Below are 21,033 nucleotides of genomic sequence, written 5' to 3' on the forward strand. Positions count from 1 at the left end.
TGAGGCCTGTTCAATTTCAGTAAAAGGACTATTAGCTGTATTCTGATGTATGTAAAATACAGCACTTGAGGGCTTCCCCCCACCCCAAAGCTATGAAATATAGCTCCTTGTTAAAGCTGATTGTAATAATTAAAAACACTTAGCTTTCATAAGGATGAGAAAATTATAAATTATTTGGAAAGCATTCTTTCTAGTCATGCATTATTGTTTCTGAGGCATGGGCAGTTTTTAAACACTATAATACTATTCTTTTGCCATTTACATGTTAATAGAAGTCTGAAAAGTAAGACACTCTTCTGAAATTTTCAGGGTTGTTTTTATTATATGTCAAGTTGTAAACAGCATTCTGTGACAGGTATTTTCTCTCTTTGTCTTCTATTGAGCTAATTAGTAATTTACACTCTAGTAGCATCTCTTCCAGCCTCACTGTGTGAAAATGCCTGCTACTCTGTGCCTTCCATGCAGCCTGGGCTGGCAAATGATTGGGGGCAGATGTTGGTTACCACATCAAAGGGATCAGGAATAAAATTTATTTTTGTATTGTGTTTTTATAAACATACAGGCTTTTGTATATGCCCTGTGACAGCCTTGCTGCCCACCCAACCCCCATTCAAATAGGAATGTTATAACCTCCTGTAATCCAGAGCTACTGTCCTTGATTCAATTTTGGATTGTTTTCTGTTCTGTCCCCCACCCCCACCCCAACATTGTGGGATTTGGGAAGGATTAGCAGGGCAGTCTGTCAGAGTTTAGAGCCCAGGGAACCAGTCTTCATTGCTCCCTCCCATTGTCAGCATATAGAGCTTCTTATTGAGCTTCTTGTTGTTGCCTTTATAACCTAGCAATTCTTCACTCATTGGGCAAGTTATGTGAGGGTTGGGAGCACAGCTCTGTTGTTAGTGAGTTATGAAGATGCTTTCATACAATACTTGTATTCCTCCAAAGGATGGATAGGTCCTGCCTTTTTATCAGCTTTTTTTAAAATGCAGCCATGAGTGACCAAAAGATAATTTATAGCATGGCTTTAGCACCTCGTCATGTTGGTATTCTGCTCTTTCCTGCCCCCTGCTCTATCTCCTTCTGCCAGCCTCTGACATGGGAAGGATGATGTTTAGTATCTATCATGTGTTCACATGGATTGGCCATGTGGACATATTAGAGTAGCCAGAGCTTTTGACTTTGAGATAAAGTCTTTTTTTTTTTTTTTTTAATCTTAAGATTTATTTATTTATTTACAAGAGACACACAATGAGAGAGAGAGGCAGACACAGGCAGAGGGAGAAGCAGGCTCCATGCAGGGAGTCCGATGCGGGACTCGATCCCGGGAGTCCAGGATCATGATCTGAGCCAAAGGCAGACACTCAACCGCTGGGCCACCCAGGTGTCCCGAGATAAAGTCTTAAGTGTCAGTTTGTTCTATGAAGAATATAAATTTTAATTGACAATCAAAGGAATGGTAGAGAGGGGTTTACTGATATATCAGTTTTGAACCAAAACCATTCTAGAATGCTAGATAATTTGTAGTACTTATTTTTGCAGTTATGAATACTAATTTGTTAGGATAATAAGGTCAGAGTCCCTGTTAGAGCTAATTAGAGTCTCCTTGACAAAAATTGTTACATAGACGTGGCCACAAAGAAAATTAGGTAAGAAAATGTGTGAATAGCTCATTTCAGCCATCATTGCTAAATAGCATTATAATCATAAGCATCTAGCCTTTGACAGTGAATCAGCATTTATGAACAGAAGACATCACATTTATGTAAGCATTTATAGAGTACGTTGGGGGCTTTATAGTGTTTATTTTTTTTCATAATCTAAAATGCCCAGAACATCCCTATGGATGGTCATTGCTAACATCTACTTCTCTTATTCTCCTCTTTCTGTGTTCTAATATAGCTACCTATGTCAGTTTTCTTAATTATATTGGATGTTCATGGCCACACACTGATTATATTCTTGTGCTTTACCATCCAAAAGAGGTCAAAGGTCAGATTAATAAGCAACATTTCATATAAAGCAAAATATCACTGAAATAGGCACCAAACAGAGGAATGTTACGAGTTAGTAAAGATGACAAAGTGAATACATGACTATGGAATTAAATATACTCTTTTAAAAGAACATTTCTAATACATGACATAGCTTGAAGAACTCATAACTGTATTTCAAGTGAATGGTGAGTATGTTAAGGAAGAGACCAAACTCATTTGTGATTGGCATCATTGTCTACTCCATGCTAAAATCCTGGATTGGTTAAATATTACCTACCAGTTTCCCCAATTATCCTGTTAATATGCTTTTTGAATTTTTTTTCCTCCATGGGCAGTTCAGCTTAGCCTACAAATAATAATAATTCAAAATCAACTTAAGCTATCAATTCAGTAATCCTAATCATTTAAATAAATATGAAATAAAACATAATTGCCACTTTTTACCTATCAGATTGAAAGATGATGGTAGCCAGTAGAGGCTAAGGATATGAGGTAGTTGGAACTCTCACATACTGTTGATGGGAATGTAAATTTTCTTGGAGGTAAATTTGGCAGTGTCTATTGGAATTTAAAATGTATTTGCCCTGTGACCCAGCAATTCCACTCCTAGAAATCTGTCCTATGGATATATTCATATACTTGCATGAAAACTAGGAGTACAGAGTTTTTCTTTGTAGCATTGTTTGTTACAGGAAAAAAAAATGACGTGACATTTCCACACAGTGGAACCACCATTAAGCTGTTAGAAATGCAGTGGATCTCTCTTTGCTGATGTAGAAAGATAGCCACTGTTAAAGTTTATTTTACTTATTTGTTTTTAAATATACCTAGCAGCTCTTATTTGTTTAAGTAATCTCTGTGCCCAGCATGGGGCTCAAACTCATGATTCCAAGATTAAGAGTCACGTATGTGCTCTTCCAGCTGAGCCAACCATATACCCCTCCCTGTTAAAATACTTCTTTATTTTTTAAATTACGTATTTTTAAAAAATGTTACGGAACAATATGTATAAAATATTTCTGTTTTTGTAAAATATAAGGAGTGTTATTGATGTGTTCCCTTTTTTGTGGGGAGGTATTCACTTTTTCCTTTATATACACTTCTACAGTGTTTACTGTCAATAAGCATGTGAGGAATGGGTTAACTGAGACCATCTCTACAGGGTTATCTTCTGTAGTAGAAAGGGAGAAGAAGGAAGCTGACCAGAGAAGAGAACTGCTTTATTCATATGATATATATCAGTCAAGTTTTTGAGTTATAAATGAGGACTGGAATGGCAGAAAAGGGATACAATGAAAATTGAAACCATTCAGTGGAGGTTTTAAAGGCAATGATAAAGAGCCTGAATTTGACGTGAAAAATGATCTAGAAAATGGAGATGATAATAGTACCTGGGGTACCATTGGGTTCTTGTGAGGACTAAATTAAATAACGCATATAAGATATTTGGAACAGTAACTGACATATAGTAATTGTCCATTATTAGTATTATTAAATGAAAATATATTATCTTTTGTAAGCCTGATAAATTAACATTTTGTCTTTTACTGTGTATGATGATGATTCTGCTGACTCCTCTGACAGACCATGTAGCTTTTGTGTTTCTAGCAGTACTGATTGTTGGACCAACCATTTCTATTTTTCACCTCCCATCTATTAACTCTTATTTTTAAAAATACTTTATTTATTTATTCATGAGAGACACAGAGAGACAGAGACATTGAGGACAAAGTAGACTCCATATCAGGAAGCCCGATATGGGACTCGATCCCCGAGCCTGGGATCACTCCCTCAGCCTAAGGCAGACAGACACTCAATCACTGAGCCACCTAGGCGTGCCTCATGTATTAATTCTTAGTATCTAAATCTGAAATACTGAAGGGGGTTATGTAATTTTTAGACCTTGGGACATATGATGGCCTACAAGTTGCTGTTGGTTTTGTTTACCAATATTGTCTTGTATACTAGTTACCTTTTGAGGTTTGTTTAAAAAATGAGGGGAACAGGTAATTTGGGGGGAAAACATTTTCTGTGCCCATGGGATGTGGAAGAGATATGTCACTTTGCACTGAATGTGTTCATCAGTTTTTGTTAGCAGTGCAGTGTAATGAGCATATTAGCTACAACACCTACGTTGGCAGCCAACAGTCTGCTTGTGAATTCTTTTAGAAAACAGAAATCTGGCAAGAAGTGTTCCTGAGCAGTTGAAATATCTTAGGGAAAATTACATAGAACAAATAAAGTAGAAAAAATTTCTTCTCCAAAAAGAAATTGTTTCGCCACTGAAACCCGCAAGAAAAGATGTTTGACTTGTGGATTGAGATGTGACAAAGTAATTTGGTAGGACTTCAGGGTTCATTCTGTATTTCAACCTTTCATTTAAGTTCGTCATTCAAAGAATTTGAAGGTATATTTATATTTGTGTGTGTGTTTTAAGGTTTTATTTTTTTTATTCATGAGAGAGGCAGAGACATAGGCAGAGGGAGAAGCAGGCTTCTTGTGGGGAGCCTGATGTGGGACTCAATCCCAGGACTCCAGGATCACAACCTGAGCCAAACAAAGGTCGATGCTTAACCCCTGAGCCATCCAGGTGTCCTGATGGGAAAAATTGCTAAAACTATTTTAAGAATGATAAATTTCTCGCTTTATAGTATATGAAGTCTTTGGAATTACTTTTCTTTTCTACTTCCAGTTAAAATGTATCGTAAAATGTGTATCTTTTTGAGGTTTTATTTTATTTTTTAAAGATTTTATTTATTTATTCATGAGAGACACAGAGAGAGAGGCAGAGACACAGGCAGAGGGAGAAGCAGGCTCCACGCAGGGAGCTCGATGTGGGACTCGATCCTGGTTCTCCAGGATCAGGCCCTGGGCTGAAGGCAGCACTAAATCGCTGAGCCACCAACACCAAGGCTGCCCCTTTTTGAGGTTTTAAAATAAAAAACCTTCAGTAGAAATAACAATGAAAGTTTATATTTAAGCACAGTACTTGTCATTAAGAAGTCTTCAGTAAATTTTTATTGAATAAATTAACATGTGCATGAATAAAAAATATTATTTTGATTTTGAACTTTATACCCTGTGATTTGGACACAGTCTAGCATTGATGTATAAAGGCCTTCTGTTCAGCCCCCATTTCCATGCCTATTTTCCTCTCCTATACCACAGGCACCCTGTCTAATGTGTTCGATGTATATCCTTGATTCTAGATGTATCTTTCTAAAATGTTTAGTGATTTTTTTGGTATACTTATCTTTAATTCCAAAACTGTTCATGACATTACACTATTGCAGAATTTGGCTATAGAATTATCCCTGTAAAAATGCTATAGCTCTGGGGCACCTGGCTGGCTCAGTTGGTGGAGCATGTGACTCTTGATCTAGGGGTTCTGAATTTGAGTCCTATGTTGGGTGTAGAGATTACTTAAAATCTTTGAAAAACAATGCTATAGCTCTTACTCTGGTTTTACTTTATTCACTTGGCATTAAGATCTATGAATGGTTTTGGATATACATTTAACTAATTGCTTCTACCTGCAACATGCTATTCCACGGTGTACGTCCATTCCCATAGTGATGGGTGCCTAGGCTACCATAAACAATGCTACCAATAACAGTCTTGTTTGTGTTCATTATGGGCATGTCTGAGAATTTCTTTGGGGTACAGACTCAGGAGTGGCATTGTAGCATAAGTACTATCAGGCTGCCGAGTGTATACACCTTGCAGGCTTCATATTCTCAATACTTGATATTAGCAAGTTGCGTCCCATTTCTCATATTTTAGTTAACTGTTTCCCTTCTGTGAAATAAGCATGAAAGAATAAACATAGTATTAAATTTTTCTTTTTACTGAAGTATAATTGACATCTAACACTATGTTAATTTCAGGTGTATAACATGATTTGCTGTTTGTATATAATGTGAAATGATCACCACAATAAGTCAGCATACATTGTTATAAAATTTTTTCTTACAGTGTAGACTTTTGCAGTGCAGACTTTTTCTGCTGTCTTGCTAATTTAATTTGCTTAAAGAATAGATCTGGGCATTTTATTATTTTTTAAAGCTGGAGGAGTTTTTGGTTTTGCATTATATTTTGCAGGATATTAATATATTTTCTCGAACTTCAAAAAAAGGAAGAAAATGATACTTTATACAATAGCTTGTTTTCTTCTTGATTCCAAGAGAGTGAAATGAACATATATTTATTTTTAAGTTTTATTTATTTAAGTAATCTCTACACATCATGTGGATCTTGAACTCAACCCCAAGATCAAGAGTCGCAGACTCCTGGGACACCTGGGTGGCTCAGCAGTTGAGGGTCTGTCTTTGGCTCAGGACTTGATCCGGGGGTCCCGGGATCAAATTTTGAATTGGGGGATCCCTGGGTGGCGCAGCAGTTTGGCGCCTGCCTTTGGCCCAGGGCGCGATCCTGGAGACCCGGGATCGAATCCCACGTCGGGCTCCCGGTGCATGGAGCCTGCTTCTCCCTCTGCCTGTGTCTCTGCCCCTCTCTCTCTCTCTGTGACTATAATAAATAAATAAAAAATTAAAAAAAAAATTTTTGCATTGGGCTCCCTGTGAGGAGCCTGATTGTCCCTGTGTCTTTGTCTCTGCCTTTTTCTGGGTCTCTCATGAATAAATAAATAAAACCTTAAAAAAATATATTTTTATAGTATTTGGGGATTTCTAGAGAAGAGCATATTTGCTGAGATGCCATTTCTTAGAGTCTTAGAGAAAGCTGGGCAGCAGTTTCAGATTCGCTGGTGAATCCCACTACTATTTCTTTCTGTCTTCAGAAAGGATAAATGTCTCTGAAACAAAATGTTGACTTGTTTCGACAAATCTGCAGTATTTGTGCTTTCCTGAGGAAACAGTAGTGTCTTAAGCATTTTCATTTCTTACCAAAATATGATGCAGTCAAGTTATTCTTTTGAGTTTGGTTTAAAATCTGCTTGACTGGGGATCCCTGGGTGGCTCAGCGGTTTAGTGCCTGCCTTTGGGACAGGGCGTGATCCTGGAGTCCCGGGATCGAGTCCCACTTCCGGCTCCCTGCATGGAGCCTGCTTCTCCCTCTGCCTATGTCTCTGCCTCTCTCTCTCTCATGAATAAATAAATAAAATCTTTAAAAAAAAAAACTGCTTGACTGTGTGAAAAAGGAATTTTAATTTGTGAAATGATTGATATAGCTATAAACTGTGAACTTTCCCCAATAATACTGTAATATATTTAAATTTTTCCTTTTTTTTTTTCTGGTTATGACTTTTGAGTTAAGTATCAGCAAAATATTATTTCCTGCTCTTGTTTTCAAACAAAGCCATACTCTATGCAAAGGTGTAGTGTGTTTTTTCCAAATAATTTGATTTTACACTGCCTTGAAAAGTACATTTTTTATTATTTTCTTTTTCCTTCAGAAATCTTGCTTGGAAAACCATGATTTTAGATGTGATTTTAAAACATTCTTTTTAACCTTTTCAAGAATCTTTTAAAATTTAACATTTATCAACGCTAAATAAAAAGTACCCTACCTGCTTTTCCTTCCCCCAACATTTGGCCTCTACAGGGACCTCCATTTTCTATTCTTCCAGCTGTTTCTTTTGGTATTTAATGCCACACTTGTAGGCAGTAGGGCTTATGCTGCTCTTTTTAAAAGTCTGTATAACTTGTTCTCTAGACCTGCACAGCTCTCATTCTTGGATCTATCTTACTGTATAACATAGATATTTCCTTCATCTCCCTATGTTGGGACCCTTTGTCTTCCCTCTTCAGTGTTTATTTTTAAGCAATTCTTCCCTAAGGTTCCTAAGAGCAAGCTGCATAGGATGTAAATTTGAGAATCTGCATGTATGAAAGTATCTTCCTTTTCTCTCATACTTGGTTCATAGTTTATCTGGGAATAGAATATAGAATAATTTTCTGAGTTTAGCAGGAATTGCTTTATTGATTTTTAGCTTCTGTTGTTGCTAATGAAAAGTCTGATGATATTCTCTTTTTTTTTTTTTTTTCTTTCCCCTCCTTGGTTCGAGGTGGTTTAGGATGCCTCTGATGTTCTGAAATTTTATGATAATCTGCCTCATTGTGAGCCTTGTGTTGAGCAGGGCACACTGGGGCCCTATTCAATTTACAAATGTAGATTTTTCAGTTCTGAGAGATTTTGTTGAATTCTTAAATTCTAACCAACCTCCCCCGTCTCTCCCTTGCCCTCAGTTTTCCTTTCCTTTCCCTCCTGAACTCTCTTTGGTATGGAATGTATGGTGATGGGTCCTTTACTTTACCGCCATCTTTTCTATTTCCATTTTTTTGTCTCTTTCTGGAGTATGTCTTGAACTTCATCTTCAGACTCTTCCAATTAGTTCTGTGTTTCTGCTATCATACTTTCAATTTCCAGTTTTTTTTAAATGTTGCTTTTTTTTTTTTTTAAGATTTTAGATTTTAGGGGTGCCTGGGGTGGCGCAGTCGGTTGAGCGTCTGACTCTTGATTTCAGGTCGAGTCATGATCTCAGAGTTCTGAGATCAAGCCCCATGTTGGGCTCTGTGCTCAGTGCAGTCTGCCTGTCCTTCTCCTTCCTCCTCTATGCGTGCATTTTTTTTTCTCTCTCTCTCAAATAAATAAATAAAAATCTTTATTTTTTTAATTTTTAAAAAAGATTTTATTTATTTACTCATGAGAGGCACAGAGAGAGAAAGGCAGAGAGACACAGGCAGAGAGAGAGAAGTAGGCTCCATGTGGGGAGCCCGATGTGGGACTCGATCCTGGGACTCCAGGATCATGCCCTGAGCCGAAGGCAGAGCTTACCCACTGAACCACCGAGGTGTCCCAATAAAAATCTTTAAAAAAGGATTTTATTTTTTTGCAATCTCTTCGCCCAGTGTGGGGGCACAAATTCATGACTCCAAGATTAAGAGTCGCACACTCCACCAATTGAGCCAGCCAGGTGCCCCTCTGAATGTTGCTTTTTAATAGTATATTTTTGATTCATGGGTGGAAAATTTCTTTTCTGAGTATGTTAATTGTAATTACATTTTTTTCTTCAGCCTCCAGTACCATCTGTTTCCTTAAAATACCTTTACTTGATCATTTCTTTTGGTTTTTCATTTAGGGGATTTCCTTAAATGTATAGCCTTGGCTGTCTTACTCATGTTTTATAATGAACCACTTGAGAAGCTGAAAGCTGGATTTGCTGGAGTGAAGGCTTCTAAAAGTTGGCTGGTGGTATTATTCATTATAAGGTAATTAAGAGCTCACTTCTAGCAGCCGATATTTATAAGTATTTTTCTGTTGGCCAAGTTCTTCCCTAGAGAGAATGCTCCCATCATTAGTTTACACCCCTGGTTGCAACATTTGGGAGTCTGAGTGGGGAAAGAGCAGGGGCTATCAGCCTTTTAGGATATCAACTTTCCCATAATCCCCATTTTTTTAAATTTTAGACTACTAGGCATGCCCCTAGTTGTGTTTGAGTCCAGGGTCTCTCTAGTTTGCAAAGTAGGCTTCTCATCCCCTGACCAATGGCTGCTTGGAGTCAGGGTTGAAATCTTGGGGCAGAACTTTCATTCTGTACTCCTTTTTCATCCCTGCCCGCTATCCCCACATTCAGAGGTATTCTGTGCTTCACTGGTGTATTCTAGCACAATTCAATTTGATCTGGGGTTCCCCTTAACGTGCTCTTATGCTCTAAATAAAAAATACAGTCTGTTTCCAGCTTCCACAAACTTTGTTGTAGTTTTTTCCTCTCCTATTCTTTGTCCTTGTAGATCTTGTTTTTATTCCTGTTTCAATGGAATTATAGAGAGAGCAGAGAGGCAAATGTAAATGTTCAGTGCATCATGTTTCACTGAAAATCTAAATTTATTCTCTAGTGCCCTGGTTCAGTACAAGACTTAATAGGTGAATGGCTTGTGGCAATTGCAAGATTTTGCTACAGTGCAGATTTCTGGATAACAAAGTTTATTTTGTGGTTTGCTATCCTCAGGATTAATGCCTAACATGTACTTTGCTATAGAAGAATGACGTCTGAGTGGCTTTGGGAACTTCACAGATACGAGTAGAGTACCCGGGTGGCTCAGTTAGTTAATCTTCTGCCTTTGGCTTAGGTCATGGTTCCAGGTTCCTGGAATCAAGCCCCACTTCCTACTCCTTGCTCAATGGGGAGCCTGCTTCTCCCTCTCCCTCTGCCTGTGGCTCCCCTTCTTGTGTGCACTCTCTCTCTCTTTGTCGAACGGATGAATACAATCTTCAAAAAAAAAAAAATCAGGAACTTTACAGATAGAATAACAGAACTGTAGATCACTAAGTAACTTAAATGTTCTTTTATGGATGTGGAAAGAGACCCAGAGTGCAGAAGTGGTCTATTTATGTTTTCTCATCTATCTAGACTAGAACTGAGTCTGTACTCCAGTTGTCTTTTCCTTACCACTATGGTTCTATATTGTCCCACTAAAGTAACTGGAAATAGAAGCCCTTTATCCATTGCTTATATACCCAAATATCCTGTGTATGCTTTAAGTTTGCAGTCATGAGTGTAGGAGATTTTTTTTCTTTCTGTTAATTTTTAGGGTCCAGTTTTTTTTTTGTTGTTGTTGAACTTCACACTTGAGAAAATGTGCATTTTACCACTTAAAGATGTTTCTGTTTTGAAGAATTTATAGTAAGCATTTAAAAGGTTTTTTTTTTTCTTCCTATTATTCCATTCTCAGTGGGTTCCAAAAGTTCTTAGAGGAGAAAGGTGGCAATGCTTTCCTGAATATAATTATAGCAGGTGAAGTAATGTTTTTTTTAAGATTTTATTTATTTATTCATGAGACACACACACACACACACACACACACACACACACACACACACACACAGAGGCAGAGACACAGGCAGAGGGAGAAGCAGGCTCCATGCAGGGAGCCCGATGCAGGACTTGATCCTGGGACTCCAGGATCACACCCCGGGCTGAAGGCAGCGCTAAACCACTGAGCCACCGGGGCTGCCCTGGGTGAAATAATTTGAAACAAATCAGGATGCCTGTTAAAATTTGAAAGTAATGTGGAAAAGGGAAGCAGGTGTTGTAAAAATATCATCAGGTTTCTTTGGAGAAATCCTAGGGTGCTTTCTTACCAACTTTGCAAAACTCAGTTCTCAGTGCTTCTCCTCTAAGACCTCTTCCTCCATTTTACCCATGGGACATAAATTTTTTTTAAAGATTTTTATTTATTTATTTGGGTGAGAGAGCAGAGTAAGAGAGACAGCACGAGCAGGGATGAGGGACAGAGGGAGAAGGAGAAGCAGACTCCTTGCTGTGTAGGGAGTCCAGTGTGGGGCTTGATCCCAGGACCTCTAGATCATGACTCTAGCCAGAGGCAGATGCTTAACCAACTGCCTGTGGCACCCTGGGACATAAATCTTTGTCTTATTTCCCCATTCCCTCCTATATTCTGTATGTGGTACATTTGCCCACAGCACACTGCCAGATTCATTATATCTTGGCATAGAATTCTTTGGTGATTTTCATTTCTGTCTAAAATCTTTGGGGGCAGACCCCCTACATTGTACTTTTGACCAAATTTACTTACACATGTATTTATGGAATGCCTTCTCTGACTGAGGTACCGGGCTCCTCTGTTGGTGCTAGCATCTGGGTGGGGGGTGCATATTAAGTCTTAAACAGATACCTGATGGTTGGTATAAATTCACCTTTTTCTCTAGTCACTATTTCAGAGCAATTGAAAGAATGGGCTCTGCCCCTTCCTTTGTGTCACCTTGGTGGCTAGCAGTAACAGCTGGGAGCAGAATGAGGGAAAGCCTGTTGCTTGGGAGCTCAGGGGTCTAATATTCCCTTATGTGGAAAGTGAATATGTTGTAAGGGAAGTTCTCTGAGATTCCTTACAACCTCCAGGTTTCATGATTATAAAGAGGTGCCCCCAGTGAGTCAATGACAACTTTTTTAGAAGTAGCCCACAAAGAAAACCGTCTTGTAGGATTGAATGGAGTTCAATAGAAATATTTCCATAACTGAGCTAAGCTGCTGCATACATAATCTAACGTAACATAGAACACTTTAAATGATAGAGCATTGATTTCATTTTTTGCTTTTTTTCCTCTTCCCCTCTTCTCCGGTTAAACAGTGCTTTCTCATTATACTTTGGAAATAGTTTAACTTTTATTTTTTTCTAATTTTTTTTCCTGTGAAATATATTTTAAAACATGTACACTTTATTTTATTTTTTAAGATTTTATTTTTAAGTAATCTCTACACTCATTGTGGGGCTCAGACTCACAACCCTGAGATCAAGTGTCACATGCTCTATCAACTATCAACTGAGCCAGCTAGGTCCCCCTAAACATATGTACATTTTAAAGATAAGTGAAACAAAAGCCAGGATAACCATCCTCTAAGTGTAAAAGTTCCCTGTGTGATCTCCCTTACACCCAACACCAGATTAACCGCCATCCTGACTGTTATCATGAAAGTTAGGATTTTGCTTCTTTTTATTATGTTTTAAATTCTGAACTTGGAAATGGATTAGCTTAAAATGAGAGGCCTTCAGTCTTTTGACATATGTGCTTTATTTTTTACACAAGGTAATACTAGAAAAATAATAGATGATGCCATTGACTCTTCTGAGCACTTTCCACATTATAACTCCCCAGCAGCTGTATGATATAGGTGAGGAAACTGAACCCAGGCTAGGAATTGGGTCCTACTGAGATTCTGATCCAGCCAACCTGATGTCTAAACCTGCTCTCTTGGGATCCCTGGGTGGCTCAGCGGTTTAGCGCCTGCCTTTGGCCCAGGGCGTGATCCTGGAGACCCGGGATCGAGTCCCACATCAGGCTCCCTGAGTGGAACCTGCTTCTCCCTCTGCCTGTGTCTCTGCCTCTCATGAATAAATAAATAAAATATTAATAAAATAAAATAAACCTGCTCTCTTAACCACAACATCTAATTAGGGTATTGTTTTATAATTTGATACAACCTTATATTTTTCAGATCTGGGTTTATTTTGTATCTTAAAATACTCTAACCAGATAACAGAGCCATCAAGCTCTGTATTGTTTCTGCTAGAACTGTTCCATTGGAAAGCTCTATAGGGTTTTGGTTCTTGTCCAAATACTCCTAACATCTCATTGCTTGGCACAGATAAAGAGCCCATCAATTGATCTAAACCTTATCGTATCTTTAGTGTTGTCTATTTTAGAGCCCTTCTAAAATGTTCATTTTATAAATATCAGTTTTTTAATAGGAATTTCAGGGAAAATCAACAGTATCACTTTATGTTTATAGTATAGTGAATAGGTATATATAGTATAGTATACTATAGTATAGTATAGTGTAGGTTAGCTTTAATTTTTAATTAAAGAAAAGTGATTCTTACTTTCTTCTTTTTCCTTTTTAAGTAGTCTCTACACCCAGTGTGGGGCTTCAACTCATGACCCCAGAATCAAGAGTCACATGCTCTACTGACTGAGCCAGCCTTCAGTGATAAGTCATTATGTTTATTTTTTTATTTTTTATTTTTAAGTCATTATGTTTAAATTTTAAAATCAGAAACTGTTTCTATAGGAGTACAGATTTAAAAAAAAAAAAAAAGGAGTGCAGATTTACAGCTCAGTCCCTTCTTGGCACAAAGCTTTGTTCTTTGCCAATGGTATTGAGTTACTGGAATTGCACTAATCAAAGCAGTTATCTTGGGCCTAAGTGTTGCTGTTTTTTTCCTGTGTGGTCCTGGACCAGTCATTTAACAACTGATTCAAGTATCTATCTTTCATTCATAAAGTGCCCCTGGCACCCACCTCATTGTGAGAATTAACTGAGCAAATATATGTGAAAACACCTCACTTAGCATGGTATCTAGTAGGAGTATAATAAATTTTCATAAATGTTCTCTTCCCATTAAAATTGCCACTCTGTGCTGACAAAATTGTTGTATAGTATTTTTAAAAATATTCTTGGTAATGACAACTAATGTTTTAAAAATGATTTGGATGTATGCTACAGACTGAGCTCTACCAATTAATGATTTTTGTTATATGTGGGGTGTAGAAAAGCAGGATTAGATTTAAGCACAGTGATGGAATAGCAATTCTGGTGCATGCTGTATGGAAGGCCATTTTCGTGGCTGCCACTGCTGCTCTACAAACTAAATGGGATTTGGTATTGCTTTTGTTTGCATATATTTATCTTGGATGATTGGGGAGAATGCAAGTATATCTGCTATTGCTTTTAAGTCATTTTAATTTTTGTGAGAAGATATTCCCAGTGTGGCTAAGAGCTTATGCTCTTTAATCCCTATAAGCTGTTAGTTAAGACCAGGGTGTTATTTAACTAAAATAAAGATGCAGTTACCAAACACATTTTAGGATTCTTTAGCTCCACAGGAAAGGTCAGGTTCTTGAATCCTAGCATGCTCCCCCAAACCCCTGGAATGTTCAAATATCAGTCTCTTCTCAATAAGTCTTTGCTATTTTTAGTAGCAAAGAAAGAAGAGCTAACCCATGTGTAGCTCTTGTCAGTTTACAATGCATTGCACACACATTTTATTTGATCTATGCAGCATCCTTGGAAGGGAGTAGAGCTGATGTTATATCCACTTACAAGTAGGAAGGTAGAGATCCCAGGACATTAGTGAGTTGCCCAAGGTTACACTGCTAATAAGTGACGCTCAAACTCAAGCCTTATGATTCTAAATCTGACTCTAGCACTCTCCCGTGTTCTTATGCCCCTTATAAGTAAAGAGACCCATCTAATATCTTATTAGATACAGAAAGCCAATCAAGGCAGATGGATTTCTAAAATTTTTATTTAAAACTTTTTGTTTATTTGAGAGAGAGAGAGATTGAGAGCACACACACACATGTGAGTATGAGTGGGGGAGGGATAGGAGGAAGGAAAGAATCCCAAGCAGATTCCATGTTGAGCATGGAGCTCTACACTCGGGGCTCGATCCCAGGACCCTGAGATCATGACTTGAGCCAAAATCAAGAGTACATATTACTTAACTGACTGAGCTACTCAGACACCCCTAAAACTTTTTTATTTTAACCACACAGGCATTTAGGGAAGAAAATTTCTAATGTGGGGCATGACCATCTTTTAGTCTGAGGCTGTGGATCTTTTACACATCATTGTATTGGTCCTAGTTTGTTTTTATTTTGGAAACAATGTGAAAGTGTTCTGTTCTACAACAAACATGTACATGTGGAGAGATGAAAAAAATTACAGTTTATAGTGGTGAATGCCATGTGAAGTTTTTGGGTTTTGAGGGGTTTGCTTTTTTTTTTTTTTTTTTTTTTAAAGAGTATCTATTTGAGAGAGAGTGTGTGAGTGGGGGTGGGGAGGGGCAGAAGGGAGAGGGAGAGAATCTTATGCAGCTATTTCATGCTATCCCTGAGCATGGAACCCAGTGCAGGGCTTGTTATCACAACCCTGGGATCATGACCCGAGCCAAAATCAAAAGTCTGATGCTTAACTGACTGAGCCACCCAGACGCCCTTGCCATGTGAAATATTTAATTGAAAATACTTTGTAGGGGTACCTGGGTGGCTCAGTGGTTGAGCATCTGCATTTGGCTCAGGATGTGATCCCAGGGTTCTGGGATCAAGCCCCACATCAAGAGCCTGCTTCTCCCTCTGCCTATGTCTCTGCCTCTCTCTCTCTGTGTCTCTCTTGAATAAATAAATAAAATCTTAAAAAAAAAAGAAAATACTTTGTAAATATTATCATATTGCTAAAGAATTAAAATTTGAGATAAAGGTCATTTTAAAAGAAGAGGTCCTCTATCAATAATTCATTCAACCAACAATATATATTAAGTGAGTAGGACTCTAGAATGAATGAGAAACAACCTGTTCTCAGGAAGCTCATAGTCTAGGTTGACATTCTGTGTACACTGTATAACACAGCTTCATAAATCCATGGACCACATTTCTGTTTAATGATGAAAAAGGATTTTAATAAACAAGTTATAAGAAATGAGTTCATTTGGCAAGTGAACTTATATTTTACCACTTAGATTATTCTGAACCATGGTCAGAGTGTGTCAGTACAATCCTAGCACCCTTTGTGTTTCACAGAAAATCATAAATCTGTTTTGCAGTTTCTGTGCAGAGGTCCTAAATTTGAACTTAAACCACTGGTCATTGTTTTTTTTAATTTTTTTTAAAATTATTTATGATAGTCACAGAGAGAGAGAGAGAGGCAGAGACATAGGCAGAGGGAGAAGCAGGCTCCATGCACCAGGAGCCTGATGTGGGACTCGATCCCGGGTCTCCAGGATCGCGCCCTGGGCCAAAGGCAGGCGCCAAACCGCTGCGCCACCCAGGGTTCCCACCACTGGTCATTGTTAAAAACCCATGGCAACTAATAACTTAGAACATTAAAGTCAGCAGACCTTGATCCTTTTTTTAAATTTTATTCTTTTTATTTTTTATTTTTTTGATCCTTTTTGTTCATGTTCTCCATACTGTACTCTGAAATGTAGAGTGTTACATGTTTTCTTTCTACATAATTACTTACTCTGGGTAAATATGGGTGGTGTGTACAAATTTTGGAATTTCAAATTTGAGTGGGCCTGAAGATCACAAAACTCTTCAGTGGCAGAGTATGGACTGAAACCCAGGTTTACTGACACCTAGCTTTCTCTCTTCCTGCCAGCCTGTGCTGGACTTCCTAATTTAGCATATAAGACATTTAATTGTGGTCTTCTTAGAAGAATTTTACATGAGATTTCTTTATTTAGTGGTGGATGGATGTAAAATTTTTTTCTTATTGTGTAAGTTTACTTTTGTGTCATCCAAGGCTTTGGCCTATTTTTTACTCTCATTAGATATGACTGATTAGTGTCTGAGTGGCTCAGTTGGTTCATCTGCTTTCTGCTCAGGTCATGATCCCAGAGTCCTGGAATCAAGCCCAGTCGTGTTGCCCTTTTAGCAGGTAGTTCATTTCTCCCTTTACCTCTACCCCTCCCCCATCTTGTGCTCTCTCTTACTCTCTCTCTCTAAAAAAATCTTTTTAAAAAATTAAATAAATGTATTGATATTCTTGTGATCAACTTTTTAAACTTGAAAAATAGGGATCCCTGGGTGGCGCAGCAGTTTGGCGCCTGCCTTTGGCCCAGGGCGCGATCCTGGAGACCCAAGGATTGAATCCCACATCGGGCTCCCGGTGCATGGAGCCTGCTTCTCCCTCTGCCTATGTCTCTGCCTCTCTCTCTCGCGCTCTCTCTCTCTCTCTCTCTCTCTCTGTGACTATCATAAATAAATAAATAAAAAATTAAAAAAAATAAACTTGAAAAATAATATAAAATATATACTTAAAATACTTTGAGATATATAAAACATTTGGATGACTGGGTGGCTCAGCGGTTGAGTGCCTAGCTTTGGCCCAGGGCATGATCCTGGAGTTCTGGAATCGAGTCCCACATCAGGCTTCCTGCATGGAGCCTGCTTCTCCCTCTGCCTATGTCTCTGCTCTCTCTCTCTCTCTGTGTCTTTCATGAATAAATAAATAAAATCTTTTTTAAAAAAAGATATATAACACATAAACTATATTTTAAAATACATTAACTATGTTGAATCCTAGTTATATTTAATATTTAGTTACATTTATTTTATACCTATATTTAGATAACCTTAATTACCTAAAATATGAATCTATTCTACTTGGTGAGCCATCTGAACATTTCCTATGTATTAATGTATGTTAACTACATACATTAATATTAGAGAGCTCTTTAAGGAAAGGCATTCCTTCTGTCACTTTGATGTTAGTCCTTGGCGCTAATGTTTCTTCAGAGCAGAAACCTGCTTTTGAATTCTAGCTCTGCCACTTAATAACCATGGAACTTATTTGTGCTTTAGTTTCACTGTCTGTGAAATGGGAATAAAGATAATAACTAACTCAGTCGTACGAAGTGAATGAGTATATGTGAGAGTGCTTAGATGAGTGTCTGGCACACATTTAAAACCATGTAAATGCCATCAGCAGCTATTATCATCATCATCATTGTTATTGTTATTCTTTGACAGAATAAGGTGAGGAAGTTTTTCAAGAATGGGCTTTATCCTCTCAAGCCCTGAACATTGCTCTAAACTAAAGATAGAAAGATAAAAGAAAGTTGCTAAACCTTTGTTGATCATTAGCTCTGTGCTAGGCAATGACCTAGCATTTTTTTTTTAAGATTTTTAATTTATTTATTCATGAGAGACACACAGAGAGAGGCAGAGACACAGGCAGAGGGAGAAGCAGGCTCTATACAGGAAGCTTGATGTGGGACTTGATCCCGGAGACTCCAGGATCACACCCTGAGCTGAAGGTAGATGCTTAACCTCTGAGCCACCCAGGCGTCCCATGACCTAGCATTTTACCTACATTCTTAGTCCTTTTACCAGTGCCCTGAAGTATATTAGAAAACAATCTCAGACAAATAAGAAATTTGCATAAGATCTTGTGCTAGTAAGTGGACACCATGATGATAACTGGTCTTTGTTACTCTGCATCCTGTACTCTTGCCTTTCATGACACCAGAAACATGAGAATTCAGCAAGTTTCCCTAGGAGGTAAGCTTGAAATTTGCTTGCTAGGGACTTTATTTTTAATGACCATTTAAAGGATGTTCCATTTTCGTTTGTTCCTACTATAGTGATTTGTTTTATGTATCTGTAATTCTACCCCTCCCCATTCAAAAGTATATTGCAGTAGTTTAAATGATGTAAGTGGAACTGAGATGGCAAATATTTGGACATATGGAGTCTTATTAATAGTTGTCAGAATTAAGCTGAATTATAATTTCCCATTTTTCAAGATCACTATCACAATTATTGAAGTCATTACTCCTGAAATTAATAGAGGTTTCATAGAGCTTTTAAGCTTAAACTCCAGGTAGCTGCATGTCCTAGGTACTGACCCTTTTTTTGAATTTATAAATAAAATTCATGAAATTGCTTTTTTCTTGCTGTATATTAGCTCAACCTTATGGATTGTTTCCCCTATAGGTAATAGAGAAGAGGAAACCTAATCAATGGCAGTGGAATAATATGGAAGAAGATGGAAAAAACTTGTTTAATGGGTAAGAATAAAACTATAAAAAAAGGTTAATGAAAATTATTCTTAATAGTGTTATGTATGGCCAATTTGTAGCAAGTGGCCAAGGTTGGTATACCCTTCATGTGAGTGATCAGTTACTATATTTGTCTTATTCCCCTTCTGAACTTTTACCACATTCTTCCTTCATACTGTTGTGAATTTCTCAGTTCTATGAGTTAACTTAAACTAAGAGAGGACACAGCCATATTTGAAGATAAAGGTAGGATCTGGAGATCAGGCACATATTAAAACAAGTCTAGGGTAGGTCTTGAAGCTTTGGTGGTTGGATTCTCTTTTTCCAAATACTACCAGCTGCTGTGATGTTAGGCTTATGGTGGCAGTCCTGCTTGTTTAGGCAAGAGCAGATTGTGTCCATGGAATTCCACAGAAGGTCTGATAGAATGTGTGATTAAATTAATGAGATATAAAATGTTTTAATGCTACAAGTCCATACATTTTTATTGTCAATAATTCAAACATTATAGATAACCAAACCCTCTACCTAAGTCTTAGCCCCTTCCCAGGGTATGTAAGTGTATGATATGTATTTGTGCAACCTTCTTCTTTGCCTAATGATTCAAAACTTGGGATTAGAAGCTGTACTGTTTTTGACTAGCCATCATTAACTTGATATTTGGGCAACTTAATTTCTTAACAAACTTAATTCTTGGGTGTAAGTGGGGACCGTAAAATTCCTGTCTCATCGTGATGTTGAGGATTAGTTGGATAATACATCTAAAAAACTTGGAATAATGCCTGGAACATAGTAAGTGTTGAGTAAATGTTAGCTATAATTTTGTTATGTATTCTAGTTAGCATTTTTATGTGCTAGCCCTCTATAGATTAATCTTTTTCTGATTCAGTACAGGAGGTAAGTCATCTTGTAGAAGGTCAGCCCTAGAGGCAAGAATTTTAAATTTTTTCATGAAAATTTTCTTTCTGGCTTTAAGCTTCAATTCTTTCAGAGTCTGCTGCTAGGCTATGTGTGAGAACAGTTACACACCTTCAGCTCTTACTGCATATGTCGTGGTGTGTATGATGCTTACAGATATGCATGAACTACCTTCTGGCTGTGATAATTTTATCTTGCCCATAGAAGTATCTGTGTTAAAGCAGGTTGCATGATTCTCTTGTTTCTAGATAGATATGTCAAATTTTGTTACGATTCCTTCAGTCTATGTTGACAGAAAAGTCTTCTTTAAATTTCTTCTCTCTTGTTTCACAGAATTGTAATAATTATGAAAATGTCTTTGGTGTCTTTTCCATGACTTGTCAGCACTTTTTAGGTAGTGCAGACAATTACCTATTTTTAAGAAGGAAGGACATTAAGATAGTCATCTCTTCTTAATATTTTCCTCCTATATTGTCCTGGAACTTTATTAGATTATTATGAACTATTCTGTCTGCTGTGACTATCTTAGAAGACTAATATATAAAAATAGAAGTTAACATTTACTGAATACTTTTTATGTGGCAGGCACTTTTTGAAGTGTTTTACCCACTTATTCATTATCTCATGTAATCCCATCATCTACTTACAAGGCAGATACTGATATTAATCTTCATTTTAAAAGTTGAGGAAGCTGAGGCACAGATTAAGTAATTTGCCCAAAGTCAAAATTGCAAGTGGCAGATTTCAGATTCAAACCTAGATCCTCTTTTCCAGAGCCTATAACTGCTGGCCTAGTTAGTAAAACTCATATAAAGTTTGTTAAGGTGGGTGTAAATTTAAATAAGATGATAAAACCAAATATTTCCTGAACAAGTCACCATAACTAATCTGATTTTGCTTGCCTGTGGGAAGGAAAATTTGAAATCATGTATCTTCTTAAGTATGGGAAAATGACAATATGAGATGATTATCCATAAGTAATTATTTGTCTTGGACCATCCTTAAATGAATACAGCTGTTTTGCTTCTTTATGAATCATTTGTAGTAGTTAGAAAATCACTTGCACCTAGCAAAGGACT

At 37.5% G+C, this 21,033-nt stretch overlaps 2 protein-coding genes across 11 annotated transcripts in view; both read left to right on the top strand.

Moving 5' to 3' along the window:
* MED20 (mediator complex subunit 20) overlaps positions 1–21,033 on the top strand; it is a 97,160-nt gene that overhangs the window by 29,480 nt on the left and 46,647 nt on the right. For both annotated transcript variants that reach the window (XR_012034281.1, XR_012034282.1), the window contains exon 5: positions 18,972–19,045. The gene's annotated coding sequence lies outside the window, so the exon portion shown is untranslated. The remainder of the gene's footprint in view (positions 1–18,971; positions 19,046–21,033) is intronic.
* Positions 1–21,033, top strand: part of USP49 (ubiquitin specific peptidase 49) — a 92,093-nt gene that overhangs the window by 16,108 nt on the left and 54,952 nt on the right. For all 9 annotated transcript variants that reach the window (XR_012034278.1, XR_012034279.1, XM_072833036.1 and 6 more), the window contains one exon: positions 18,972–19,045. The gene's annotated coding sequence lies outside the window, so the exon portion shown is untranslated. The remainder of the gene's footprint in view (positions 1–18,971; positions 19,046–21,033) is intronic.

This window comes from Canis lupus, chromosome 7 (assembly GCF_048164855.1).
Source record: "Canis lupus baileyi chromosome 7, mCanLup2.hap1, whole genome shotgun sequence".
Taxonomy (NCBI): Eukaryota; Metazoa; Chordata; class Mammalia; order Carnivora; family Canidae; genus Canis; species Canis lupus.